The sequence below is a fragment of the Ambystoma mexicanum genome, chromosome 1p (assembly GCF_040938575.1).
Source record: "Ambystoma mexicanum isolate Mex_15411 chromosome 1p, UKY_AmexF1_1, whole genome shotgun sequence".
NCBI lineage: Eukaryota > Metazoa > Chordata > Amphibia > Caudata > Ambystomatidae > Ambystoma > Ambystoma mexicanum.
The window spans coordinates 1,413,512,852-1,413,537,658 of record NC_090921.1 but is presented as its reverse complement, the minus strand read 5'-3'; positions in this window follow the sequence as shown (position 1 = coordinate 1,413,537,658).

Sequence of the window (24,807 nt, the reverse complement as noted above, 5' to 3'; positions counted from 1 at the left end):
GTAGACATGGGTTGGGGCCTGGTGGAGGCTGCCCCTGGTGGCTGGGGGGTGAGGGTGGTGGGATACATGAGTTGGACATGAGTGGGGGCATGGTGGAGGGTGCCCCTGGTGGCTGGGGGTGGGGGTGGTGGTAGACATGGGTGGGGGCCTGGTGGAGGTTGCCCCTGCACTGCTGGGGGGTGGGGGGTGCAGGGGGACATGAGTGGGGACCTGGTGGAGGCTGCCCCTTGTGGCTGGGGGGTGGGGGTGGTGGGAGACATGAGTGGGGGCCTGGTAGAGGCTGCCCCTGGTGGCTGGGGGGGTGGGGGCGGTGGTAGACATGAGTGGGGGCCTGGTGGGGGCTGCCCCTGGTGGCTGGGGGTGGTGGGAGACGTGAGTTGGACATGAGTGGGGGCATGGTGGAGGGTGCCCCCGGTGGCTGGGGGGTGGGGGTGGTGGGAGACATGAGTGGGGGCCTGGTAGAGGCTGCCCCTGGTGGGGGCGGTGGGAGACATGAGTTGGACATGAGTGGGGGCCTGGTGGAGGGTGCCCCTGACTGCTGGGGTGTAGGGGGTGGTGGTAGCCCTGAGTGGGGGCCTGGTGGAGGCTGCCCCTGGTGGCTGGGGGTGAGGGTGGTGGGAGACATGAGTTGGACATGAGTGGGGGCATGGTGGAGGGTGCCCCCGGTGGCTGGGGGGTGGGGGTGGTGGGAGACATGAGTGGGGGCCTGGTGGAGGCTGCCCCTGGTGGCTGGGGGGTGAGGGTGGTGGGAGACATGAGTTGGACATGAGTGGGGGCCTGGTGGAGGGTGCCCCTGACTGCTGGGGGGTGGGGGTGATGGGAGACATGAGTGGGGGCCTGGTGGAGGCTGCCCCTGCACTGCTGGGGGGTGGGGGTGGTGGTAGACATGAGTGGGGGCCTGGTGGAGGCTGCCCCTGCACTGCCGGGGGTGGGGGTGCAGGGGGACATGAGTGGGGGTCTGGTGGAGGCTGCCCCTGGTGGCTGGGGGGTGGGGGTGGTGGGAGTCATGCGTGTGGGCCTGGTGTAGGCTGCCCCTGGTGGCTGGGGGGTGGGGGTGGTGGTAGACATGAGTGGGGGCCTGGTGGAGGCTGCCCCTGCACTGCTGGGGGGTGGGAGTGGTGGGAGACATGAGTGGGGGCCTGGTGGAGGCTGCCCCTGGTGGCTGGGGGGTGGGGGTGGTGGTAGACATGAGTGGGGGCCTGGTGGAGGCTGCCCCTGGTGGCTGGGGGGTGGGTTTGGTGGTAGACATGAGTGGGGGCCTGGTGGAGGCTGCCCCTGGTGGCTGGGGGGTGAGGATGGTGGGAGACATGAGTTGGACATGAGTGGGGGCATGGTGGAGGCTGCCCCTGGTGGCTGGGGGGTGGGGGTGGTGGTAGACATGGGTGGGGGCCTGGTGGAGGCTGCCCCTGCACTGCTGGGGGGTGGGGGTACAGGGGGACATGAGTGGGGGCCTGGTGGAGACTGCCCCTGGTGGCTGGGGGGTGGGGGTGGTGGGAGACATGAGTTGGACATAAGTGGGGGCATGGTGGAGGGTGCCCCTGGTGGCTGGGGGGTGGGGGTGGTGGGAGACATGAGTGGGGGCATGGTGGAGGCTGCCCCTGGTGGCTGGGGGGTGGGGGTGGGGGTGGTGGTAGTGGTGGTAGACATGAGTGGGGGCCTGGTGGAGGCTGCCCCTGGTGGCTGGGGGGTGGGGGTGGTGGGAGACATGAGTTGGACATGAGTGGGGGCATAGTGGAGGGTGCCCCTGCTGGCTGGGGGGTGGGGTGGTGGCAGACATGAGTGGGGGCCTGGTGGAGGCTGCCCCTGGTGGCTGGGGGGTGAGGGTGGTGGGAGACATGAGTTGGACATGAGTGGGGGCCTGGTGGAGAGTGCCCCTGACTGCTGGGGGTAGGGAGTGGTGGTAGCCCTGAGTGGGGGCCTGGTGGAGGCTGCCCCTGGTGGCTGGGGGGTGAGGGTGGTGGGAGACATGAGTTGGACATGAGTGGGGGCATGGTGGAGGGTGCTCCTGACTGCTGGGGGGTGGGGGTGGTGGGAGACATGAGTGGGGGCCTGGTGGATGCTGCCCCTGGTGGCTGGGGGGTGGGGGTGGTGGTAGACATTGGTGGGGGCCTGGTGGAGGCTGCCCTTGCACTGCTGGGGGGTGAGGGTGCAGGGGGACATGAGTGGGGTTCCGGTGGAGGCTGCCCCTGGTGGCTGTGGGGTGGGGGTGGTGGTAGACATGGGTGGGGTCTGGTGGAGGCTGCCCCTGGTGGCTGGGGGGTGGGGGTGGTGGTAGACATGGGTGGGGGCCTGGTGGAGGCTGCCCCTGCACTTCTGGGGGGTGGGGATACAGGGGGACATGAGTGGGGGCCTGGTGGAGGCTGCCCCTGCACTGCTGGGGGGTGGGAGTGGTGGTAGACATGAGTGGGGGCCTGGTGGAGGCTGCCCCTGTTGGCTGGGGGTGGGGGTGGTGGTAGACATGAGTGGGGGCCTGGTGGAGGCTGCCCCTGGTGGCTGGGGGGTGGGGTGGTGGTAGACATGAGTAGGGGCCTGGTGGAGGCTGCCCCCGGTGGCTGGGGGGTGAGGGTGGTGGGAGACATGAGTTGGACATGAGTGGGGGCATGGTGGAGGGTGCCCCTGGTGCTGGGGGGTGGGGGTGGTGGTAGACATGGGTGGGGGCCTGGTGGAGACTGCCCCTGCACTGCTGGGGGGTGGGGGTGCAGGGGGACATGAGTGGGGCCTGGTGGAGGCTGCCCCTGGTGGCGGCTGCCCCTGCTGGCTGGGGGCTGGGGGGTGGGGGTGGTGGTAGACATGAGTGGGGGCATGGTGGAGGGTGCCCCTGGTGCTGGGGGGTGGGTGTGGTGGTAGACATGAGTGGGGGCCTGGTGGAGGCTGCCCCTGGTGGCTGGGGGGTGGGTTTGGTGGTAGACATGAGTGGGGGCCTGGTGGAGGCTGCCCCTGGTGGCTGGGGGGTGAGGGTGGTGGGAGACATGAGTTGGACATGAGTGGGGGCATGGTGGCGGCTGCCCCTGGTGGCTGGGGGGTGGGGGTGGTGGTAGACATGGGTGGGGGCCTGGTGGAGGCTGCCCCTGCACTGCTGGGGGGTGGGGTACAGGGGGACATGAGTGGGGGCCTGGTGGTGGCTGCCCCTGGTGGCTGGGGGGTGGGAGTGGTGGGAGACATGAGTTGGACATGAGTGGGGGCATGGTGGAGGGTGCCCCTGGTGGCTGGGGGTTGAGGGTGGTGGGAGACATGAGTGGGGGCCTGGTGGAGGCTGCCCCTGGTGGCTGGGGGTGGGGGTGGTGGTATTGGTGGTAGACATGAGTGGGGGCCTGGTGGAGGCTGCCCCAGGTGGCTGGGGGGTGGGGTGGTGGGAGACATGAGTTGGACATGAGTGGGGGCATAGTGGAGGGTGCCCCTGCTGGCTGGGGGGTGGGGGTGGTGGTAGACATGAGTGGGGGCCTGGTGGAGGCTGCCCCTGGTGGCTGGGGGGTGAGGGTGGTGGGAGACATGAGTTGGACATGAGTGGGGGCCTGGTGGAGAGTGCCCCTGACTGCTGGGGGGTAGGGGGTGGTGGTAGCCCTGAGTGGGGGCCTGGTGGAGGCTGCCCCTGGTGGCTGGTGGGTGAGGGTGGTGGGAGACATGAGTTGGACATGAGTGGGGGCATGGTGGAGGGTGCCCCTGACTGCTGGGGGGTGGGGGTGGTTGGAGACATGATGGGGGCCTGGTGGAGGCAGCCCCTGGTGGCTGGGGGGTGGGGGTGGTGGTAGACATGGGTGGGGGCCTGGTGGAGGCTGCCCTTGCACTGCTGGGGGGTGGGGGTGCAGGGGGACATGAGTGGGGTTCCTGTGGAGGCTGCCCCTGGTGGCTGTGGGGTGGGGGTGGTGGTAGACATGGGTGGGGTCTGGTGGAGGCTGCCCCTGGTGGCTGGGGGGTGGGGGTGGTGGTAGACATGGGTGGGGGCCTGGTGGAGGCTGCCCCTGCACTTCTGGGGGTGGGGATACAGGGGGACATGAGTGGGGGCCTGGTGGAGGCTGCCCCTGCACTGCTGGGGGGTGGGAGTGGTGGGAGACATGAGTGGGGGCCTGGTGGAGGCTGCCCCTGTTGGGTGGGGGTGGTGGTAGACATGAGTGGGGGCCTGGTGGAGGCTGCCACTGGTGGCTGGGGGGTGGGGGTGGTGGTAGACATGAGTGGGGGCCTGGTGGAGGCTGCCCCCGGTGGCTGGCGGGTGAGGGTGGTGGGAGACATGAGTTGGACATGAGTGGGGGCATGGTGGAGGGTGCCCCTGGTGCTGGGGGGTGGGGGTGGTGGTAGACATGGGTGGGGGCCTGGTGGAGACTGCCCCTGCACTGCTGGGGGGTGGGGGTGCAGGGGGACATGAGTGGGGCCTGGTGGAGGCTGCCCCTGGTGGCGGCTGCCCCTGGTGGCTGGGGGGTGGGGGTGGTGGGAGACATGAGTGGGGGCCTGGTGGAGGCTGCCCCTGGTGGCTGGGGGTGGGGGTGGTGGTAGACATGAGTGGGGGCCTGGTGGAGGCTGCCCCTGCACTGCTGGGGGGTGGGAGTGGTGGTAGACATGAGTGGGGGCCTGGTGGAGGCTGCCCCTGGTGGCTGGGGGGTGGGGGTGGTGGGAGACATGAGTTGGACATGAGTGGGGGCATGGTGGAGGCTGCCCCTGGTGGCTGGGGGGTGGGGGTGGTGGGAGACATGAGTGGGGGCCTGGTGGAGGCTGCCCCTGGTGGCTGGGTGGTGGGGGTGGTGGTAAACATGAGTGGGGGCCTGGTGAGGCTGCCCCTGGTGGCTGGGGGGTGGGGGTGGTGGGAGTCATGAGTTGGACATGAGTGGGGGCATGGTGGAGGCTGCCCCTGGTGGCTGGGAGGTGGGGGTGGTGGGAGACATGAGTGGGGGCCTGGTGGAGGCTGCCCCTGGTGGCTGGTGGGTGAGGGTGGTGGGAGACATGTGTTGGACATGAGTGGGGGCATGGTGGAGGGTGCCCCTGACTGCTGGGGGGTAGGGCGTGGTGGTAGCCCTGAGTGGGGGCCTGGTGGAGGCTGCCCCTGGTGGCTGGGGGGTGAGGGTGGTGGGAGACATGAGTTGGACATGAGTGGGGGCATGGTGGAGGTTGCCCCTGACTTCTGGGGGGTGGTGGGAGACATGAGTGGGGGGCTGGTGGAGGCTGCCCCTGGTGGCTGGGGGGTGGGGGTGGTGGTAGACATGGGTGGGGGCCTGATGGAGGCTGTCCCTGCACTGCTGGGGGTGGGGGTGCAGGGGGACATGAGTGGGGGCCTGGTGCAGGCTGCCCCTGGTGGCTGGGGGGTGGGGGTGGTGGTAGACATGGATGGGGGCCTGGTGGGGGCTGCCCCTGGTGGCTGGGGGGTGGGGGTGGTGGTAGACATGGGTGGGGGCCTGGTGGAGGCTGCCCCTGCACTGCTGGGGGGTGGGGGTGCAGGGGGACATGAGTGGGGGCCTGGTGGAGGCTGCCCCTGGTGGCTGGGGGTTGGGGGTGGTGGGAGACATGAGTGGGGGCCTGGTGGAGGCTGCCCCTGGTGGCTGGGGGTGGGGGTGGTGGTAGACATGAGTGGGGGCCTGGTGGAGGCTGCCCCTGGTGGCTGGGGGGTGGGGTGGTGGGAGACATGAGTTGGACATGAGTGGGGGCATGGTGGAGGGTGCCCCTGGTGGCTGGGGGGTGGGGGTGGTGGGAGACATGAGTGGGGGCCTGGTGGAGGCTGCCCCTGGTGGCTGGGGGGTGAGGGTGGTGGGAGACATGAGTTGGACATGAGTGCGGGCCTGGTGGAGGGTGCCCCTGACTGCTGGGGGGTGGGGGCTATGGGATACATGAGTGGGGGCTTGGTGGAGGCAGCCCCTGGTGGCTGGGGGGTGGGGGTGGTGGTAGACATGGGTGGGGGCCTGGTGGAGGCTGCCCCTGCACTGCTGGGGGGTGGGGGTGCAGGGGGACATGAGTGGGGGCCTGGTGGAGGCTGCCCCTGGTGGCTGGGGGTGGTGGTAGACATGGGTGGGGGCCTGGTGGAGGCTGCCCGTGGTGGCTGGGGGGTGGGGGTGGTGGTAGACATGGGTGGGGGCCTGGTGGAGGCTGCCCCTGCACTGCTGGGGTTGGGGGTGCAGAGGGACATGAGTGGGGGCCTGGTGGAGGCTGCCTCTGGTGGCTGGGGGGTGGGGGTGGTGGGAGACATGAGTGGGGGCCTGGTGGAGGCTGCCCCTGGTGGCTGGGGGGTGGGGGTAGTGGGAGACATGAGTGGGGGCCTGGTGGAGGGTGCCCCGACTGCTGGGGGGTAGGGGGTGGTGGGAGACATGAGTGTGGGCCTGGTGGAGGGTGCCCCTGACTGCCGGGGGGTGGGGGTGGTGGGAGACATGAGTGGGGGCCTAGTGGAGGCTGCCCCTGCACTGCTGGGGGGTGGGGGTGCAGGGGGACATGAGTGGGGGCCTGGTGGAGGCTGCCCCTGCACTGCTGGGGGGGTGGGGGTAATAGGGGACATGAGTTGGGGCCTGGTGGAGGGTGCCCCTGACTGCTGGGGGGTGGGGGTGCTGGGAGACATGCATTGTTGATCAGTAGTGCAAGGTGACATGTGGGTTGGCTGGGGGGCATGCCCATGGTGATTGGGCTGCCTGCGGGACATGAGCAGGGGTGCAGGGTAGTCCCCCGTGGTGTGGGCTGCCTGCAGGGGCCGTGAAGGTTGTAGAGCGAACACCTGGGAGGACCCACACGGCCAATTCACGTGTAGTACTCCCCAGAACCCCTGAAATACACATACCCTGCTGAAATCGCATGTGGAACTTCCCGCGCACCCCTGAAATACACGTACCCTGCTGTAATCGCGTGTGGAACTTCCCACACACCCCTGAAATACACGTACCCTGCTGAAATCGCGTGTGGAACTTCCCGCGCACCCCTGAAATACACGTACCCTGCTGAAATCGCGTGTGGAACTTCCCGCGCACCCCTGTAATACACGTACCCTGCTAGCACGGGGCAAATCGCGTGTGGAACTTCCCACGCACCCCTGAAATACACGTACCCTGCTGAAATCGCGTGTGGAACTTCCCGCGCACCCCTGAAATACACGTACCCTGCTAGCACGGGGCAAATCGCGTGTGGAACTTCCCACGCACCCCTGAAATAAACGTACCCTGCTGAAATCGCGTGTGGAACTTCCCGCGCACCCCTGGAATACACGTACCCTGCTCGCACGGGGCCAATCGCGTGTGGAACTTCCAGCGCACCCCTGCAATACACGTACCCTGCTGAAATCGCATGTGGAATTTCCCACGCACCCCTGAAATACACGTACCCTGCTCGCACGGGGCCAATCGCGTGTGGAACTTCCTGCGCACCCCTGCAATACACGTACCCTGATGAAATCGCGTGTGGAACTTCCCGCGCACCCCTGGAATACACGTACCCTGTGTTAGGGAGAATTCTCTGTTTAGGCTGAATTTCCTAACCTAGTGAGTCCACCAGCAGCTTTGCTGGATACTGTTCTCCTGAGCTCAGACAGCACTTGGCTGATTTGAAGGAATTGGATTCCAGGGCACTAGCTAAGGCTGCTGACTTGTGGGTTGCCAACAGGGCTACTCATAAGGAGTCTGGGGCAACTCAGAAAAAGGATGAGGGAAGACAGCCTAAAAAAGACCCAAAAGAGAATTCGAATAACTCACCTTCCAAAGAGGGCCCCAAACAAAACCAGAAGGGTAAGCCACCGGGAAAACCACAGCAGAATAGTGTGTCTTCTGGTGCCAAACCGGAAGGAGGTCAGAACAAGCCACCATTCCAGAAAGTATTCGGTAAATGCTTTGTTTGTGGCTCGACTGACCACGTGAAAGGAGATCCCAGATGTAAGGGTAAACCTTCAGCGGTCTAGCTTGTCTCCTTAGCCTTCGCTCAAGAGGAGGAAGTCCAAATGGCAAGTGGAAACTTTCTACTGCTAGCTGACGAACCCATTGGAGCCTCAGCCAGAGTTTCTTTAGTATCTCTGGGGTTGTGGGAACAACAGAATTTAGATGTCTATAATTCTATCCCCGATAATACTAAAGAATATTATAAGGACAGTGTCCAGGTGAATGGTCAGGAGACTCCTGCCATTAGGGACACTGGGGCCAGCATAACTGTGGTGGATAAATCGTTTTTTCAGGCTGAGGATGTTGCTAAGGCACCCAAACGCCTCACCAAGTTAGCTGGAGGGCCTGTGTTTCCCCAATTACCAGTTCTCATCCAGTGTAACGACATGACTGTGAAGATACCTATCAGCATACAGAGTGAGGTACCAGGACGTGTAATGTTGGGTAACGATTTGAAAACTCTCGGAGTTGTATTGCATACTCCCAGACCTCCTAGTAAACGGTTACAGGAGCTAACCAGACCCGCAAGAGAGAGGACCATGCGCGGTACTCTCCAGGAGATGATGAAGAAAGAAATCACTCCTGCTCCACTGGAATTGTCGGCCGCTGTCTCCAAGAAATCAGAAGCAAAGGGGAAACCTAAGGCTTCTATCCTGAAACCAGCCGCCAGCATTCCAGTGCAGCCGACACGGACTTCCCCGCGGTTGTCCAACGTCACACCCGTAACTTCACCTCCAGCCGAGGCTGAGAGGGAGGTAAAACCCTGTGTGGTAGAATTAGACTCTGAGGAAGAGCTAATGGAAGGCCAGGAACTCATTGGAGATCTGGATCCTGTTGACCATCCTGAGCTGCAGTTTTACTGGCAGAAGGTTGACCCAGCAGGGCAGACTTCAGTAAGGGACAGAGAGAATGTCCAACTCTGGAAGGTCTTCGCCATCAGGCAGAAGCTCAGGCTGAAGGGCAAGAGCCTGGGAAATACAGGTTGCACTGGGAAGATGGCCTCTTCTACAGTGAACCGACTGAGTCTGCACCTGGAGACTACAAACGACTTGTAGTACCCCAAGAGAACAGACCACAGTTCTTGCAGTTAGCCCACGAGATTCCTTTGGCTGGTCACTTGAGTTTCAAGAAGACTAAGGAAAGGCTCTCTCTCTATTTATTTCTATTGGCCAAAGATGGGGGCCAAAGTAGAAAAACACTGCAGGAGCTGCCACACCTGCCAGACCTCTGGTAAGGTTGGCTCCAAGAATGTGGCACCTTTAGTGCCTCTCCCAGTCGTGGGAGTCCAATTTGAGAGAGTAGGGATTGACATCGTTGGTCCCCTTGATCCTCCAACCTCCTCAGGCAACAGGTTTATGCTTGTTGTAGTAGACCATGCTACTAGGTATCCTGAGGCAATTCCTATGAGGACTGTTACAGCTCCGGCTGTGGCTAAGGCCCTCCTTGGTATTTTTACCAGGGTCGGGTTTCCTAAGGAAGTAATCTCTGACAGGGGGTCAAACTTTATGTCCCACTACATGAAAGCCATGTGGAAAACCTGCGGAGTAACTTACAAGTTCTCAACGGCTTACCACCCACAAACCAATGGGTTGGTAGAACGGTTCAACCGAACCATGAAGAGCATGATAGGTGCTTTAGAGGAACCCCTTAAGCGTAAGTGGGACCTTCTACTGCCATGCCTTCTCTTTGCTTATAGAGAAGTCTCTCAGGAGGGAGTAGGTTACTCTCCCTTCGAACTACTCTATGGTCATCCCGTCAGAGGTCCATTGGCCCTGATTAAGGAGGGGTTGGAGAGTGCTCCTTCCCCCAAGCCAGTCCGAGTGACTGACTACGTGGTAGGTCTCCGGAGGAGAATGTCGCACATGATGACGGAAGCAAACGATAACTTGAAAGCTAGACAAGCATTGGTCAAGCACTGGCACGATCAAAAAGCTAACATGGTTAAGTTCCCTCAAGACCAGCTCGTTCTCGTTATGATCCCAACAAGGCAGAGGGCCTTGCAAGATAAGTGGATGGGACCCTACCGAGTAGTGGGTAAACTCTGAGAGGTTAACTATCTGGTGGACTTGGGCAATCCCAAGGGGGCTCCGACAGTCTTTCACACCAACCGACTTAAAGCGTATGTCTTGCGACCTGATGTAGGAGCGTTGCTTCTAGCGTCATCCGAGGAAGAAGAAGAGAGTGAAGCTCTTCCGGATCTCCTCAGAGGCTTACCTTTAGATGAAAAAATTGAAGGAGTGAATCTCTCCTCCAATCTGACACCCGAGCAACAAGAAGAGTGCAAATCTATGTTGAATCAGTTTGCCTCTCTGTTCTCGCTTTCACCAGGCTTGACCCCTTGGGGCCAGCACGACATACTCATTGGTGACTGTCTGCCGGTCAAAAGCAGAGGATACCGCATGTCAGAAAACGTACGAACCCACATCAAAGGTGAGGTCAGCAAGATGCTCGATCTCGGGGTAATAGAGCCCTCTACTAGTCCATGGTCTAGCCCAGTTGTGTTAGTACCAAAGGCCGGATCTAAAGAACTTAGATTCTGCATGGATTATCGAGCTCTTAATGCAGTCACCAAGACTGATGCCCACCCTTTGCCAAGAACAGATGAGTTGGTGGATAAACTTGGCGCCGCCAAGTTCCTCAGCACATTTGACTTGACGTCAGGCTATTGGCAAATAGCCCTGACAGACCATGCCAAGGAGAAAACTGCATTTTCTACCCCCGTTGGCTTATACCAGTTTAAGGTAATGCCTTTCGGATTGAAGAATGCACCTGCTACGTTTCAACGGATGGTAAACCAGGTTCTGAATGGGATGGAGGACTTCTGCATGGCATACTTGGATGACATCGCAGTGTTCAGCAATTCCTGGGAAGAACATGTAATCCACCTGAGAGATGTTTTGCAGGCTCTTGGATGAGCCAATCTGACCATAAAGGCGAGTAAATGCTAAATTGGACAGAGTAAGGTAGTCTATCTTGGGCATGAGGTAGGCGGCGGAGAAATAAGGCCTTTGCTCAGTAAGATTGAAGCTGTGCAAAATTGGACAACACCGACTACTCAAACCCAGGTGAGAGCCTTCCTAGGCCTCACTGGGTATTACAGGAATTTCATAGAGAACTATGGGACCATAGCTTCTCCACTGAATGTCATCTCCTCGCCCAAATTCCCTAAAAAGGTTAAATGGAACGAGGAGTGCAGTCAGGCTTTTGAAAACCTGAAACAGGCTCTTTGCCAAGCCCCAGTACTCAGAGCTCCTGATTACCGCCAACACTTCATTGTGCAGACAGATGCTTCAAATGTAGGAATAGGTGCCGTACTCAGTCAACTGGATGGGAAAGGTAGGGAGCACCCCGTTTGCTTCATCAGCCGCAAGCTGAAGGATCCTGAAACAAGGTGGGCAACAATTGAAAGAGAGTGCTTTGCTATCGTGTGGGCTCTGAAGAAGTTTAGGCCGTACTTGTATGGTTCTACTTTTGTTATTCAGACTGACCACCAACCCTTGAGATGGTTAATGCAAATGAAAGGGGAAAACCCAAAACTATTGAGATGGTCGATCTGCCTGCAAGGGTTTGATTTCACCATTGAGCACAGGTCAGGGTGTCACCACCAAAATGCTGATGGTCTCTCTATGATGTATGTCATCGACTAGAGGTATGAGATTCATCCAGGAGTGGATTAAATCCTCCTGTCCCTTAGTCTGGGGGGGGCGAGTGTTAGGGAGAATTCTCTGTTTAGGCTGAATTTCCTAACCTAGTGAGTCCCCCAGCAGCTTTGCTGGATTTCTGGAGTTTGTTTTTTCCATCCTGCCAAGAGTGAGACTCTTTTCTCCCACTCTTGGACATGTATGTGTGTGTAATTCCTTTGAGATGTCAATGTGTTCGATGGGCTATGGGGTCTTTTACTCCATAGGGTCTCATATGTTTTTCTATGTGTGTTACACCGCACCCTACGTGCCGTAACACTGGGGCGTCCTAGCGGACCTCCACCATAGACTCCATACCCGGGGACTGACTACTGTCTCCCCGGGCATGTAAAGTCACCATTGGCTTTACTAGACCTAAATTTACTAGCAGAACTAGTACAAACCATCTTATTGTGGACGTACTAGTAGGGGTAATTCGATTACTCCTGGATCTGTTACTCGAGGGGGCACTGTCCCGTCCCCCCTCGTCGAGTTTTGGCTGGTGGCAGTGGAAACTACTTGTTATGTTCGACCCCGAGCATAACCCTATGGGATTCGTCCCATTGTTGGAGATTGATACTTTTTCTCGTTAACCTCCAACATACCACCGGTCTACTTATCCTAAATAAGTTTATCGGATGGTATTTTCTGCCAGAACTCGGTTTGTAAAATGGCGTCTGTGTTCGTTTCTGTGACTCCTAAACCAAAGGTTGAGCCCTTTGTTCCACTTTTGGCGGGCCTCTGTACAGAGACCCTCCAAAGTGGTGCCATTCTGTCTGGGTTACCTCAGGGGTGTGAGAGGGGGTTTAGGCACCCTGGACCGAGTTGCCTTGCCAACTCAGGTCGCACTCTGGAGTGATTGGCCCAAGTGGTGAGCGTTCCCGCTCACCACTTAGCATGTGTTGATTGACAGCGAGGCTGAATGAATGGGGGTTTTCTGCATAAAAGCAGGGCTTTTGGGACTGGATCTTCAGAAGTCGCCACAGGACCTAAGAATCCGACGAGGGTAACGCTGAGCCGACCTGCAACGACGACACCTCCGGTGGAGCCCTGCTGAGCCGACTCACCACTTCCCGACGACAGAGGAGATCTCCCTGCCGGAGACTCTCTTCCCCTGACTGGTGGGAACAACCTGTCCCCTTTGCTTTTTATTCGCCTCAGGACGCAGTGGTCGAATTGCCCGTGCGGAGCACCTGGGCAACCGGATAGCCACTACCCCTGTACCGCGACCAAAAGGTGGTGCCTTGTGACGGAGCACTCCGCGGCTGGTCTCTTCCCTGGTGGTGCACCGGACTTCATTTTCCTTCGACGACGAGATCATCTCTACTCTTGGCAAAGACCCGACGTGCATCCACCACCAGGAACAACCGCCCCCGCCGGAGCTGCCCTCCACAACAAGGTACCGTGTCCGCCTGGCTTCCCTTTTGTTCGGTTCGAGTGAGGTGTCTTAATCCTCTCCGTCCCGCTGGGTCGCCTCCAAGCTTTGCTCATTCTCTGTTCTGAACTGGTTCAATCTGCCGATAACAATTTGCTATAAAGACTTGAATGCATCTCCACTAGAGACTTTTTGGGACATCGCGCCTTGCCTCTCTCCGAGTGGGCCTGGCCTCTGAACTTTATGATCTATTGTGATTTGTGCCTTCCTGCCTTGCATTTTATCCGCGTAGGATTGAACTGTGTTGATTTCATGCCCTGCCTATCTTTTTCTCTCCCTTCCTAACTAATATTCGAGTGTCCTCTAGGTTGAGGTATACACCTCTGTCTGAAAATAAGTGGTACCAGTAGAACCTAAAGTTGTCGATATTTTGCTAGGGGGATTGATCATTTTCTACTTCGTAGAGTAATTGTGTTTGATTTGTTTGCCGTCATTTGCTTTAGTGTTTTCCCTAGATGTTGTGTTATAAATAAATACCTTGATATCTTTACACTAAGCCTCGTTGCGTGTTTGCTTGTCTTGCTGTGAAGAATTGCCCTATTTTGTATACTCCACATACTGCTCAACTTTTCTTGAGAGAAGTCTGACTGCTCAGCCACAGCTACCAAGTGAATCTGTGTGGTGCAGACTGCCACCAAGTGGGTTCACCGCCAACGCCTGTAGTCCTAAATCTTTTGCAGTGGTCCCAGAGGGAACTGCACAGGTTTCCGCCTAACACCCTGCTCGCACGGGGCCAATCGCGTGTGGAACTTCCCGCGCACCCCTGAAATACATGTACCCTGCTGAAATCGCGTGTGGAACTTCCCGCGCTCCCTTGAAATACACGTACCCTACTCGCACGGGGCCAATCGCGTGTGGAACTTCCCGCGCACCCCTCAAATACACGTACCCTGCTAGCACAGGGCCAATCGCGTGTGGAACTTACCACGCACCCCTGAAATACATGTACCCTGCTGAAATCGCGTGTGGAACTTCCCGTGCACCCCTGGGAATACACGTACCCTGCTCGCACGGGGCCAATCGCGTGTGGAACTTCCCGCGCACCCCTGAAATACACGTACCCTGATGGAATCGCGTGTGGAACTTCCCGCGTACCCCTGAAATACATGTACCCTGCTGAAATCGCGTGTGGAACTTCCCACGCACCCCTGAAATACACGTACCCTGCTCGCACGGGGCCAATCGCGTGTGGAACTTCCAGCGCACCCCTGAAATACACGTACCCTGCTCGCAAGGGGCCAATCGCGTGTGGAACTTCCCGCGCACCCCTGAAATACACGTACCCTGCTGAAATTGCGTGTGAAACTTCCCGCGCACCCCTGAAATACACGTACCCTGCTCGCACGGGGCCAATCGCGTGTGGAACTTCCCGCGCACCCCTGAAATACACGTACCCTGCTGAAATCGCGTGTGGAACTTCCCGCGCACCCCTGGAATACACGTACCCTGCTCGCACGGGGCCAATCGCGTGTGGAACTTCCCGCGCACCACTGAAATACACGTACCCTGATGGAATCGCGTGTGGAACTTCCCGCGCACCCCTGAAATACACGTACCCTGCTCGCACGGGGCCAATCGCATGTGGAACTTCCCACGCACCCCTGAAATACACGTACCCTGCTGAAATCGCGTGTGGAACTTCCCGCGCACCCCTGGAATACACGTACCCTGCTCGCACGGGGCCAATCGCGCGTGGAACTTCCCGCGCACCCCTGAAATACACGTACCCTGATGGAATCGCGTGTGGAACTTCCCGCGCACCCCTGAAATACATGTACCCTGCTGAAATCGTGTGTGGAACTTCCCACGCACCCCTGAAATACACGTACCCTGCTTGCACGGGGCCAATCGCGTGTGGAACTTCCCGCGCACCCCTGAAATACACGTACCCTGCTCGCATGGGGCCAATCGCGTGTGGAACTTCCCGCGCACCCCTGAAATACACGTACCCTGGTGAAATCGCGTGTGGAACTTCCCGCGCACTACTGAAATACACGTACCCTGCTCGCACGGGGCCAATCGCGTGTGGAACTTCCCGCGCACCCCTGAAATACACGTACCCTGCTGAAATCGCGTGTGGAACTTCCCGCGCACCCCTGGAATACACGTACCCTGCTCGCACGGGGCCAATCACGTGTGGAACTTCCCGCGCACCACTGAAATACACGTACCCTGATGGAATCGCGTGTGGAACTTCCCGCGCACCCCTGAAATACACGTACCCTGCTCGCACGGGGCCAATAGCGTTTGGAACTTCCCGCGCACCCCTGAAATACACGTACCCTGCTGAAATCGCGTGTGGAACTTCCCGCGCACCCCTGAAATACACGTACCCTGCTCGCACGGGGCCAATTGTGTGTGATACTTCCCGCGCACCCCTGATGCACACGTACCCTGATGGAATTGCGTGTGGAACTTCCCGCGAACCACTGAAATACACGTTCCCCGCTTGGCGTTTGCTGTTTGCCAGCCCTGTGAACTGGTCCAGGGCTAGCGCAGCCCTTTGCGATTATTTGGAGATTTTGAAGGCTTTTCCTTGCGCGAGGGCGTTCTTGGGGGCGTAACTGGCGCTGCTGTAGGGTCGCTGCGCCACGCTGCGCCACGGCTGGTTTTGGATGCGAAAATCCATGAATACGCTGTGCGCGGAAATCTCTTTCAGCGCACGCGGCTGGCGCAGCCTTTCTCACGGGCATGCTGTGCGCCAGTCGCGTGCGCCACTTTTGTGCGAATTTCTATGAATTACCCTGCAAGTCGGCCTAAGGAAAGTAAGCCCTGAAATCAGTAACAATTCACATTTCCTGTGTGTACTTGAAGAATGTGAGGATAGATATTATGCCCCTTTTACTTTTGAGTAGCGGTGTAATACACTCACAATGATTGACACAGGTACCCAGGCAACAGTGATGTCAAAGTAATTATGCACAGCATGAATAAGGGAAACTCCTCAAAGGCCATGCTGTATTTCAGGAAAAGTGAAGGCCCCATGCATAATTTCAATGGGGAGGAAATATAGTGGGGAGGGTGTCATTGAAGTTGACATGAATATAGGTGAACATAGAATGAGACAGGAAGTGTTGGTCACAACCATTGATGAGATACCATTCCATATAGGAACATATTTCCTTCAGAGACTGTCACATCTTATTGATGAGGTAAATGGGGTATTGTGGACATTGGTCAAACAAACTCTGAAACCATAAAAGGAAATGAGCCCAGAGTGACAAAAGAAGGTCACCCCATTGCTAGATCGGAAAATGCAGTGGAAGTTTATCTTCCAAATGGCTGTGTGCCTACTATCACTGTCATCCTCATGTGCCAGGGTGAAATGCAAGGAGAAAAGGTAAAGCAATCCTTAGAGATTTTTCTGGACCCCAAGAAAAATTGACAGGCACATATAGATGACAACACATTGGCCCTCATTACAGGTCCAGCGGTAACTGTGCCTGTAAAACCGGCAGGTAGCCGCCGGACCGGTAATGATTTACTGCTGCCTAACTTTCTGGAATAACCGGGGCATTACAGCTCTGGCAGTCCTGTTAGTCAGGCGGCAGCAATTGTTAATCCCCATTCCCATTTGAGTCCCATAGGACCCAACGGGAATGGGGGACCATGGAAGCACCGGCACCATTATTAACAGTGCCAGTGCTTCCATTAATGTCAGAGGGCGGGTGCCGTTCCACCTGCCAGGGCAGACCTGGCAAGCGGAATGGTACCAGGCCGCAGACTTGTACTTTGCCTGTCCAGAAACAATGGTGGCAGTAAGCTTACCACCATTGTTGTTTCCGGACCAGGAAAGTTGTAATGAGGGCCATTGTGTTTTTATCTAAATGAGGAAAATTGCAAACCAAATTCTGCTGCAAAAAATGTGGTCTAGGCTGGATGGAACGGCACCTGCATTTGAGAACAAAAGACAAGCTTATCATTGTACCCAAATGATGCCATATGCAGTTGAGCTTCATGTAAAGAAGAATGTCACTATTCTTGCTTTCACCTGACAATTTGCAATAGCATTAAAGTACAGAAAGGGACAACAGATGAAAGGGCCCAATGCATATGTGTGCCTCCATGAATCCATGAGACCACAAAGGCTAGGAGGTGAATATACACCTTTATTAGACATTGGGGATGGTCCCATTTGAATACATATGAATATTAAGGGATGCCAGGACATTCATTGGGAGGAAAAACAGCATTGGGGATGGCAGTGCAGGAATACCACTACACTGTTGTCTTAAACAACCCATTGATCGGGAACATCCCTGAAAGCTACGTCACTTCTCCGGGTGAATTGCCTGAGTCATTGGATTCTAAATCAAAGGGGATTTTCAGGATACGGTCTGTTTACCCTTGAGAACCAAAATATGTGATATGCTGTTATCAGGAGAATTGCATCCTATTTAAAGTAGGTGAATCTGAACGAGAAGAACTGCAAGGTGAAATGCATCAAGTTGAAATGGAGGCAAATGTGCCAAGATACTTGAGGATGGCGGCTCTCCAAAGAGACACTGCAACGCAGCTAAAGGAAAGTACAGAAGTCACTCCTTTGGAGAAGTTGCCAGAATTTTCTAAAATGGTAGAGGAGCAAATTCAAGCTGCAGATGCTTGCACAAATTAAGAGGAAAAATATGAATTTTTATTTTGTTATTTTTATTTTTTATGGCGTTCAAGGAGGTATTTGCTAAAGACTCCTATGATTGCAGGCTTACCGATTGCGTTGCCACTCTTTCCAAAGGATATGGTAGGGAGCGAGTATTTGTGCAACAATATAGGTTACCCTTGGTGTGTCTGGAGTTCCTGACAGAAATAATTAAAAATGTAGATTCCAGGGGGCATCATTAGGCCTATCCACAGTACTTCAAATACTCCCATATTAGGTGTGCTAAAGCTCAATGGTCAGTGGCGCCTGTGTTCAGACTTGAGAAAACTGAACAGTACAGATTTTATTGGCATGGCTTCCACAAATACAGGACAATTTGTTGTGTTTACCCACATCATTTTTGTTCAGACCAGAGATTACCACGGACGTGGAGGAAGGGCAAATAATTACAATTTGATTAAAAGTAGCAGTAATAAGAGAGGACACAGTGATATCAAATGGAGTTATGGTGAAGGAGTAACCTGGTGTACCGTAGTAGTGCTTGACTCAAAACACAGACTAACTGACTTGACTGATGAAGATCTATTTGAAGATGACAACTCAAATGACAAAGTGATTTTCAATATTTGTCTCATATATCATTTGCAAATAGAGCACAGAGTGGTTCACCAAATAATGTTAATGGTGAGGAAGGTACCATCATTTATGTAAAAAGATTTGGCAAAGGTACCAAGTTCGTTGTGGACCAAGGGGCCATATGATGTTGGCTTATTAAAAGGGGTAGTAGCAGTAAAAATAACACTGAAATGCAATGCCATTTTATCTTGAGTAAAACAGTATCCCATTTCTAAAGAAGGTGACAAGGATATCTACGAAACTATTGCTGCCTTGGTGAGGCTGGGTATATTAGCGCCTTCAGAATCACCATGCAGCACAGCAGTGTACCCCATAAGAAAGGCATCAGGATGGTCTTGGAAATCTATACAGGATTTGTGCCCTCTTACTAACATTTTTAAGCTGAATTCCCCTTAGTGCCAACTCCATATTCACTATTATGTAATATACTGTGTACAGCCTATTATTTTACAGTGCTTGATTTTATAAACAAAACTTTCTTTTCCATTCTCCTGCGTGACGACTCTCAATATCTGACCATGTTCACTTATTACTGACCCATATCACAGCACATCCATCTTCCACTGAGGTACTGTAAGAGCCCCAGTGTTTTTAAATCGAGTGCTGCAAATGGACTTGACTTGTTAGTTTGCAGTGCAACACAGGAAGAGTGCAGAAAAGACACAGAAATTATTAATAGGTTTGGCTGAAACATGGTACAAGGTAGACAAAGAAGAATTGCAATATTGTCAGCAATAGATGTTGTACATAGGGCACATAATATGAAAGGAGGAGAGAAAAATGGCAATGGAAAGAGCAGAGGTAATTAGCAACATGGCCATGCCAAATACTGTGAAGGAGATGCAACCATTTTTGAGACTGCATTTATTGCAGGGCATGGGACTTTGACTACAGCATGTAGGTTAGGCTGCTTTTAGAAGGACTGAAACAAGTGCACAATGAGTGGAGAGATGTGGCATGGACAGGTGAGATGATAGATGCATTTAATGAATTGAAAAAAGAGATCAGCTCTACTGCCGTGTTAGGGATCCCGATTACAATGAAGACTTTTTCTTATTCTCCATTCAAATGGAGCTGTGATGACGGCTTCCTCACACAAAAAACTTCAATGAGACACAAAAACATTGGCCTATTACAGCGGGATCTTAGATCCAGTAATGAGAGGCACTTTCCCATGTGAACAAGCATTGGCTGCAGCAGCCTTTGCAATTGAGAAGTCAGTGAATGTCACAATGGGCTGTTCAGTTACATTTTATGTAGAACATGCTCTTTTTGCCAATCTTGAGAAGCCTAAAAGCACCTTGACTACACAGAGAGCATCAGGCAATGAGGTCATAATCTCAAACCCATCAATCAAAATTGTTAGGTGTTAAACACTGAACTCAGAAAGGTTCAAAGTAGAACCAGTGGAAGGGGGATATTATATAAATGATTGCAGTAGCTAGGCTGATTCTTAAGATGACGTGCCTTACGTCAAGGAGAATGCCGTTGGAGGGGGTGATCTATCATTGATGATCAGTCATTAACAGTGGTCGAAGTGTATTAAAAAAAGTTGTGGAACTATGTTCCCTGCTGGCCTGCACCCACTCCCCACAAACCCCATCACCACGTCCCCTCCCACACACAATACACACACCAAAACACTTGCACCCGCTGTTTAAGGGAATGTTCAATGCAGTGCACTAAAAGTGCAAGTTTCAAGTTCTACACTTTTATCTTAAAACAAAACCATTCCGAGAACGGTTTCTTTCTAAAATAAAAGAATAGGAGCTGTAAAAGGTAAATAAAAAAAAGTAGAGGAGCAGTGCTCCTGACCGCCCCCGCTCACTTCGACCACTGGTCATCAATGACGGATCAAAGCAGTGGATCACGACATAGTGGGACAGCAGTAGTGCAGGCCATAGACAATGGAAAGTTTGAAGTTGTGAAAAGCGTGAGATTGACAGCACATTTTTCCATGGAAGCAGCAGAGCTGGTAGCCATGATTTTAGTGCTTGAGGATGAGGTGTTGATAGTGTACTCTGATTCTGCCTATGTGACAACGACAACACATTCAGGGTTGTCACATTGGAAAAGAAGGGGCTTCCAATGTGCAGAGGGCACACCAGTACAGCATGTGCCATTAGAGAGGCTATTGGAAGCACTTGAATGTTGATCAGTGATTTCCGTGGTCTAGTGCGCAGCACGATTATGAGAGGAGCAAACATGATTTCTCGCAGCGATGAAGCTGCAGACGTAGAAGCCAAAAGGGCAGCATATTCTCAAGAGATACTAGACATTACATTTGCCCCAAACAAATATACGCATAACATGGTGATGACAGACAGTGTTAACACACAGCCAATAATGCAGATTGTGGAGCTGTGGGGACGTGCCCCGCAAAAAGAGCAGGAATTGTGGAGGATGAGGGGGTGCTTATTATCTCCTTCTGAATTAGTGTGGTGCCATAACTTCACCTGGAAACACATTATGCCTGTTGAGTTGCTCACAGTAGTGCTGGAGCACTCTATTATCCAGCTCATACCCACGAGAGAATGCCTTGCAGCATCCATTTTGGATGACTAGTTTGTCCCAAATTTGAATGAGTGTGTTACCAATTTTATTATAAATTGCTTGACATGTCAGAACATTACTGCCGGACATACATTGAGAGGGGTGAGTGGAGAAATACCCCTTCAGCTGCAGAATCCCTCATATGAGAGGTGTTTCCCAGATAGAGAGTATGCAAAGTGCTACACTCCGATAATGTAACCCATTATCTAAATGAAGTTCTCGAACAGATAACATGCCTATTGGGAATAAGACACATAGGGCCTCATTCCGAGTATGGAGGTAGTCATGGCGCTATTTGCGCCATGACTACCTCCCATACCGGGTCCGGGTCCGACCTGGTTCAATGGGGACTTACCGGTCCATTCCGATCCTGGAGGGACCGGTAAGTCCCCATTGAAAAAGCCATTCCCCATTCCCATTTAAGCCCCCATAGGGCTCAATGGGAATGGGGAAGTATCTAATAACGTTACCGCAATTTGCTGAACCGTTATTAGGTCTCTGGTCCCTTAGCGGCTCCCATTAAGGGCGCCTGGTAAAACCAGGCAGCCATTGCAGGACCCGCTTAGGGACCTCGGACTAAGGTGCAAAGGGATTACCGCCACTGATGTCCTTAACGGTGCCCGGTATCCCTTTGCACCCACCTCGGAATGAGGCCCATATTCTCATCTGCCTATCACCCACAGACAAATAGATTGTGAGTACCTCAATGGCCTCTTGATGGAACGCATTACAAAAATCAAAGATACATTGCATTAGAATTGGTTGCACTGCCTTCCCCTGGCTCATTTTGCCTTACACAATCAGCTGGGCTCTGACCACCACCTCACACCTCATGAGTAGGTGACAGGACACAGAATGACAGCCTCAATTGCTCCTTCCACACAGGCTCAAACTGATGCTGAGAATTCAGCTACTGTACTCAGCAAAGAAATGAATGACTATTTGATGGCTATGACTAAATCTCTGAAATGTATCTCCAAACAGGTGCCGGTAAAACAGGGGGTCTCAAGAGTTACCTAAACTTTGAAATATTGATGTAGATAGGTTGTTACTGCCACATCAGTTCTATCCAGGGGATGAAGTTCTTTGCAGACATTTTTGGAGACTATGGCACACACCTAAGTTCGAAGGGCCCTAGGTTCTAGAAGCATCAAGCGCTTGTGCAGTTAAAGTATTGAGAAAGAGAGCCTGGATTTATTTGAATGATGTCAAGAAGTACTGCCATGACGCCCCCCTGTCCAACGACACAAAGGTTGGTGGTGAAGAAGAAATACGAAGACCCCAGATGAGGGCGATGACCAGAGCCAATTAGCAGCAAAAGCAACAAGAAGCAGAGAAACTGTGTAGAACCAAGTGTAGAACCAATGCTTCTACACATCTTACTCTTGCAGAGCCCGGCGGATACTGACTTTAATACACAAATCAGTGCCATCTATACACCATGCTTTGGAGACCGACCCAGAGGGACGATATGTAATAGTCCATGGAAAACTAGCTGAAGTGGAAGTCTTACTTATCAATCTGTATGGCCCTAATATAGATGACCCCGAGTACTATTCCAGGCTATTTCAGAAATGTGGCAAGTATCCTACAGCACATATAATCAGTGGGGGCGATTGCTTGCCCCATCCTGGTGCCATCTTGTCTGCCTGGTGCCCCAGAAGGTGTGTCTCCTGGAGATATACAATTGATGTATGCCATAATGTTCTGCCTCTTCACCGGCATCCCGAGCCCTCTCACATTCCAGTTTATTCATTTGATCCCAGTTGTATTCTTCTCAGCCATAGTCAGCACTGTCTCTGGCTAATTCAATCATGTTCTAGTGTCCCAGAAGTTCCTCGTGTGTCCATTCAATTTGCATCTGTGCATTTTTAACTTTAACTTGCCAACCAACATTACTTCCCCCCTCCCCCTCTCCCATAGTTCCCTGCACTTTAACTATGTGATTCCCCTCCCCCTTCCCACCCTCTGCCCCTGTAGGCAATTTAACTAGCTCTTGCACCCGCATTGGGGAGTAGCTCCCATGGCAGCCTTGGCCGGTGACCATAGCGTATCTACCCTTTTACTCTCCAAACTTGTTTCGTTACCAGAACACATGATAAAAAACAGAAGCATTTTGTGATGTAGCTGATCATTGATTTACAGTTGTCTTCACTATAGCCTCATATCTATTGTTCCTGAATTTGACGTCTGACTTGTTCCTCTAATCATCTTGGTTGTGCGCCAATGTTGCACCCTCAGTGTTGTCCTTGGAGCCAGGTGTCTGTGTGGGAAGTGTTGGAATGTTTGTCTCCACGAAGGTGGAAGCTTCTTCTGGGAAGGTGAAGAAATATGTTTTGTTGTTGTGTTGTAGGTACTAGCTGGGTACAACATTGTGTATGGGACTTTCCGCTCACGGAGTATCTTCTTGACGCCTGTGAAAGAGCGTCTCTCTTGTTGGACCGCCAGCATGTAGTCTGGGAAAATTCAAACTAACTGGAGCCCAACTTCAGTTCCTGTTTCGCTCTTGCTGAACGCAGTGCCAGGTCCCTGTCCCTATAGTTCACCAGTATGGCTATAATCGTTCTGGGATATGCACCAGGTTTGGGACGAGGTACCAGGGATATGTGTGCCCGTTCGACGATGAACATGGGTGACCAGCCAGGGTCCCCCAGCAATTCTTTAAGTAGCTCTTCCACTGCAAGTTCCATAGGGCCCTTCAATGCATCCTTAGGTACCCCCACTATGCGCACATTATTGCGGCGGGATCTTGCCTCCAAATCCTCACACTTGAGTTTCACTGTTCCCAGGTCTTTGGCCATTTCCGTCACAGTGTTGCAAAGTTCTTCAAGGGCGTCCTCTGTCGTGCTGATCCGTGTTTCCGCCTCCTTGATGCGATTCGTGGCTTTCTCGAGTTGGTTTCTGATCAATGTTACCTTTGAGTTGATTCTGTCTAGTCTGTCATTCAGTGCAGCAAAGCCATGTTGCATTGATGCGAAGACCGCATGGGGATCCATGGTGGCTGATGTAGTGGGTGGTGGGGATTGCATGGTTTGTTCAGGGCCAGTACTGCTCGTGGTGGTTGTCTTCGTGACTGCAGTCGTAAACCTATCTATGGTGCCTTTTCTCTTCTTGGGTATTGCCCCTTTGGCCATTGTACTGTGTCCTTCCACAGTCACTCTTATGGAACCTCCTCTGCTGACAATGAGGTGTACTCTCTTATTGCCTCTGTTGCTTCCCAGTGATATTTTGGGTCGTGGGCATCCCGTGATGTGTCTATGATCCTGGTGTCTGCCGTATTTATCTCGCAGAGTCCTGCGCAGTATTTCACGTTAGCCGGGACTCATTTTTGTCACTGACCTGTGTTGTTCACCTGCAACTTGCCTTACTGATATAACTAAACGTTCCATCTAGCCAGAATTTTGATGTTTATAGTGCCCTTTTGTGGGGCCATCTCTACTGCGTGTTAGGTTTAAAGGCTACTGCTTGTCCACTGCCGTTGTCTCTGTCCCATAATCCACCAGGGACACAACCCATCCCTACAGAGGAGCAAGGCCGCCCTAGCTGCTTATAGGCGATCCCTTGTGTAGCCTAGGCGATGATACAGTCTGGGTGTCGTATATGTCTAAGCCAGTGTAGGCCAAGGCTTGTTCCAGGTTTTGGCTGTATATGGTCCATAGCTGCCAGTTGGTGTTTCCGTTGACTCCTGTATACTGAATCGAGGGGGCCATCACCCCTTCCCTGGCTAGTTGGCGCGATTCATACCTGAGGTGTGGCCGGTCGTGGGGGCTCAGAGCCACCTATTCACTCGTTAGCTTCCTTTCCCTTTATAACACACTATAGTGGCTGGCTTGTTGGGTGCCTGGGCTCTCCGTCATCCAATGCACAGGTAGTCTCTGCACGCGGCTATTGTGTGTTTTTTAAGGTCCTCACGTTGCCGCTTCTGACCCTGCTCATGATGCTGATCTTGGCGGGGAATATTTGCGAAACTGTTCGGTGGGCCGTTTCGGACGTATTACATTGACCGTGGCCAATGCCCTGAGCATGTTGTACGCGGGCGAAGGGGGGCCTGGCCCAGTGTCTCCAGGGGAGGGTGGC